A 5,502-nucleotide genomic window follows, 5' to 3' on the forward strand; every position below is an offset into this window, starting at 1 on the left:
CTTGTGTCGTTAAAGTTTCGTTGGAACGAAGTTACGGAAAAATTAATTAACACACGGAGACGTAACAATATTGTTTTGAGACTGGCAGATGATTACTGATTTTATATTGAAATATAAAAATCGATAAATACATTTCTAACTAGACCAACTTTTCACTCTCCTGGGTAACGTCCAAGCTTAAACTATTTATACCTACTCTTAAATAGAACTGTAATATAAATATCAACACAGTTGCTAATCTCAGCAACTGTTTGCTTTGTCTTATAAAAAAAGAAATTATGTGACGAATTCTCACATTTCAAAACCAAGTTACATTATTGAAAGCATATCCTAACACACTATTAATGTTGAAAACGGTTTTTTTTTTGTTGTTGTTGTACTATCTGTAACATTCATTAGTAGGCTAGTGCTTCCGTTCCAGAAACGACGACACCTGTCGGCAGACGTTCCAACACGTAACTACACAGTATAATCAACAAATATTTATGATGTTTATAATATTCTATATTCATGAACAATAATATAAATTAATGTTGTTATTTAGAAAATAGGCAATACTAATGACATATCAAAGTATTTCGAATATTGCTAAACCTACACGAGTCAGTGACATGAATTGAATCCAAGAATAGACTAAGTTTCGTAATTCTTCTCCAAACAAATTATAATGCTTACACGACAAACTTTAAAATATTTTTCCCAAAAACAAATAAAAAAATATGTAGAATATATGTCAAAAATCATAACAAAATAATTCATATTCGTGTAATACCAGTATCATTCCTGAGAAGTTAGAGCCTAAATGAGGTTAAAACATAGGCCTAAAATTTGTGATAAAAATCACGCTAACTAATGTTTTTGGTTTTGTTTTTACACAATTATTTTAATTTGTCCACTTCGGATTCCAAATTGAAAGTGTGTAAAATTAGCATTTCAGGTCTAGCTTGTGTCTCCTACAATTCATTTCTGAAGAAACCTTTCCCACAACTCGTCAGCTGGGTTGGACGATGAGGGACGAAAGATTTAAAAAATGTTATACTGCGTAATTCTACATAAGTGACGTTGCAAAAAATCAATTGAATGTCGGCCAGAAAAAACAAAACTGACCTCCAAAATATCTGTTAATGGACCGTACTACGATTTATGCCTTAAACCTTTTTTAAAGGATATTGTAAAATCTTTAAACCTTCTTCGAAATAGATAAAGTTGTTGACCTTTCGAAATATGTACAAGCTCCAGACCTTTAACTTCACCAACACATGGCTGATACAATCGACCTCGTGTCCTAAGGGTAGCTCACGCGATAAAATATAATTCCCAAAAAGATTATGTTTGTTGAATTTTTTGTCGAGTTTTCAATCATTATGCCCAGAAATATACACATTTTTATTACTCTTTTTTTTCAGAAAAATAACAAATGTTGGGTTTTTGAGTTTGTAAAAACTCTGACGGGCGGAAGAATATTTTTCTCTTACATAGAGTGACTCATAGTTTAGCAATTAACTGTATGGGAAGTACGTTTATAACTCATAACATCTAGAAGGATAGCGAATTTTTACGTAGAATTTAGAACATCGTTTTAAAAAATGATTTATTAGTCAAAAGAGAAGCTAGCACCTTCGGTGCGGCAGGAAAACACGTTCATAATGGCGTAAGTAAAACTCATTTTGCTAAATGCGTAAAGTTTTTATTTTTCTCCCTCTGCTTTCAGTATCACTGTAAATCTATACTGTAACTTAAGCCTATTAATACTAGTGTTAATGTTATAGTACGTGGAGGGAAGACGAGATGTAGTATGAACTTGACGCTAGGGAGTGGAGCCATGCCGCCATCTTTGTTAGCCATAACACGTAACGCTTTATTAATTATGCTACCACTGCAAAGCAGAGTGAGGTGTAATGGTTTGCCCCGCGGCCCCTGTTCGTACGTTTCGATCTTATGCCAGGATATTTCAAGATCGGATGAATGAATTTTGACCAAACTTATACAACAGATACGACATGACAACATCATCTAATTAGGGACAATTAAACTTTAAACTAAAGTTAAACATACAGTATAAATATAATATTATTACTTATTAGTAGGGGCACAGGTGTTTCAATTTCTTGGTCATAAACACAATATGCATTTGTTTTAATTGATTATAAACTAAATGGAATACATTACTTGGAAACGTGTATAAATTCAAAATAATGTGATATAGAATGCAGGTTTTAAAATAATTTTATCGTCAAACACATATTACCTTGTTCAAAAGAAATGATTTCTAAACTTTACAAATACTGTCTAATTGAAATGGTCTATGTAAAAATTAGTGTTCTGGGTGATAAACAAATTTTGCTTTAAGGTATTAAAATTACATGTTACAATAAACAAAAATATATTTTTAAACACAACAACAAAGTTATAAAAATAATATTGCACAGTCTGAACAGGACAGAAACATGAAATATACATGTGCTTTCCTCTTACCAAAAAAACAACAACATCAAAACATTTTCAAGGTAGAAATAGGAATTTTTTTATAATGTACCAGAGACGAAACACAAGATAGAAGTGAATACACATTTAAAACAACTAATTATTTTTCCAACTTGTGAAATGTTTATAAAGGGGAAAAAAAAAATCTCATAGATTTATTTACTCTAATCCTGCATAAAAGAATTTCAAGTGCCATAGCTATTGAGGATTCCCTCTTGTTTAATTTGCATTTTGAATGCTGGTCAAGATTTGCACATACAAACTGAAGTTGTTCAGATACAAAACTTTTTGTCATTTTATTTTCTAATTTTTCATTTGCTTTTCAGCTCTGGTGAAAAGTTGACTCGGTTTTTTCTTACAATTTTTTGCTTAACCAATTTGTTAGAGACATCTTGAGCAAGTGAAGAATACCATTATGGGCAACAATATATGAGTTTGATTTGATTGCATGTGTAAAATTTTATTACTCTATGCTATATATCTTGTGTAATTAACAATTACCTCTTCTGACAAACAATTCAATCAAAAATCCAGTAATCCATATGCCACAACACGTTTTCCAGTCACCATTAACACTTTTTCCATAATCCACTGATAATAATTAATCCAGTTATATAAACATATATATATAAATATCAATAATGCAGTCAACTTTTTTTTTCTCTTTGTTTTTACACAAAATTTCAATAACAACCAATGTGCGTAATTGGTATTGATTTGGTGTGGAGATTGGATCAGGTGTGAGGATTGGTATATGCCTACCTTATGCATGCCAACTTGGGAGAATATGGGTAAGTCTGTAATGTCTTGGTGGTTTGATTGGCTTATGTCATGAGTTTGGAAACCAAGTGTGTGTAATGGCAGTGTTTGTCGTCTTTGGCATGACGGGTAACCAGCTGGGCTGAAAAAGTGGATGACTCGAATTCTGCTGCAGGAGAAAATTAAAAGCAAAGAAATTTGTAGGTGAAGTTTGAGGACACTTTGCCCTGTCACATGATCCCTGACACCATTTATAATAACCCTCAGCTTTCTTTAATCTGGATACTTTTTTATCAAATGAATCAACTTACTCCCCTCATACCCACAGAGATCATTGTTTAATCCTATGTGCCCGGGTTGGGTTCACGGGACACATACCACAACGTTTGTGAAAGAGTGTCATTTAACGTGGTATTATGTATTTGATGTCAAGAGTTATCGACTATTCATTTTACTCTATAATGCTGAGTTAGTGTTAGTTTGTGGTAGAAGAGAGTAAATACCAGATACGGTATATAGGGGTACTGAAACAAAACTGTAGATATGCATTTCAGAAGTTCTAGAGGTTATGCAAATTGAACGATACGTATTCTTATTCTTCACATGACCATCACCTTGCACTCCAACTTATTAGAATTTGAGACACTGACATCATCAATTCACAAACATGTAACACATCTGATTACTTGTGTACAAAAGACTTGTACATTTTCATAAAAGCTTGCCACATTTCATGTAGAAATATCTAGTAAATTTACAATTATAATCAACATTCTTTCTTCAATATAGTACAATGGACTGAACCTGTGCACATTCAATCAAGCATTTTATGTTACACCTTGTCAAATGCAAATACAACAAATCCACACCTTTACCCTCATCTACATAAACAGTATCCTCTTCAAAAAATGACTATCCAACAAAGTTTTAAACTTAGTTAAATGACTTTGCAAAGCATCTTTTATTGGACTTTAAAAAAAACTGTTCCAACCATTGTTTTAAGACTAATAGGACTATAATTACTGGGACAATTTTTATTAACTTACCTTCAAAAGAATAGGAACATTAGCCAATGCCCAATCCTGTGGCACCTGCCCACTATCAAGGACCTATAAAAAGTAGTGGCTCATATATCCAATCCTTAACCTCCTTCAGAATCTTTGGGGAAATGTTTTGTGGCCCAGGAGCTTTGTGTTTCTTTAAAGTTCCCAAATTTCCTTAACAAGTTCGGGATTAATGTGATCATCTTGTTTTCGTCTACCAATTGTTCAGGACATGGAATACTACTTAAATCTTCATTAGTAAAAATTGAAGAACAATTAGAATTTATTAACCCAGGTATGAGTCTTCCCTTGTCATCCTTCAAAGGCCTTACTCCCATCCTAACATTTTGTTGCCCTTAATATATATATATAGATCCTCACTTTTGTTTGATTTTTACTTTTACAGTTAACACACTTTCATATGCCCTTTTCAGTTTCATAATTTTTTACTCAACCAACTTTCTTGATCTTCTATAATTCTCCAAGTTCCTACCATAGCAGTCATTTTAAACTTCGGAATTTTTAATATATTTGTAAACTGATCTGGTTTTTTACTTGCAGCCACCTATTTTTTCTATAAGGAACTTGTCTGTCTTGAGTACTTTGAAATATATTTAAAACTATTTCTTTATTTGACCAGTATCTCCAATTAATTCAGAATATATAATATAATGAAAATTACGAAAAACTTTAAGCTATATATGTCAAATTATATTAAACATCATTTGAGCTATTGGCTGCACTAATATAAGCTGTGCTTTCTTTATCAGTTCATGTATAGGGTATTCTATTCCTATCAAAAATGAGCCGTAAATAGCATTTTACTTTAAAAATATTTATATAGTCATTTTACTAACTATGGGAAATAATAAAACTGAACCTGTCATTGTGCCATATATGTAAATATTATGATAAAAATATATATTATACATTAAAATTTATGTTAAACTCTGTAAACAGACCATCTTGCTTTCTCGGTGTATAAATCTCAGGATTTGTGTTCTCACTATTCTCTGTTAAATAAGAGGGAAATATTTTACTATATTAAACATTTATTTTATGTGTTTTGTTGGATGGAGAGAGAGCAAGTGCACTTTTAAGAGAAAGACAAGTAGATGTTTCTAACGTTTTGTCTCTTGTACAATAATATTTTGAGAAGGACAAGTAGATGTTTCTAACGTTTTGTCTCTTGTACAATAATTTTTATAAGAAAGAT

At 31.7% G+C, this 5,502-nt stretch overlaps 1 protein-coding gene across 2 annotated transcripts in view; it reads left to right on the forward strand.

Moving 5' to 3' along the window:
* The first annotated feature begins 1,472 nt into the window (after window positions 1-1,472).
* The window catches only part of LOC106475612 (cyclic AMP-dependent transcription factor ATF-4-like), an 8,896-nt gene continuing 4,866 nt past the window's right edge, over window positions 1,473-5,502 (forward strand). The window contains exon 1 of one of the 2 annotated variants that reach the window (XM_013936288.2): window positions 1,473-1,651. The gene's annotated coding sequence lies outside the window, so the exon portion shown is untranslated. Of the gene's footprint in view, window positions 1,652-2,680; window positions 4,582-5,502 lie in introns of those variants that run through there. The other variant, XM_022379681.1, reaches the window with a different exon arrangement.

Source organism: Limulus polyphemus, unplaced genomic scaffold (assembly GCF_000517525.1).
Source record: "Limulus polyphemus unplaced genomic scaffold, Limulus_polyphemus-2.1.2 Scaffold8871, whole genome shotgun sequence".
Lineage (NCBI taxonomy): Eukaryota > Metazoa > Arthropoda > Merostomata > Xiphosura > Limulidae > Limulus > Limulus polyphemus.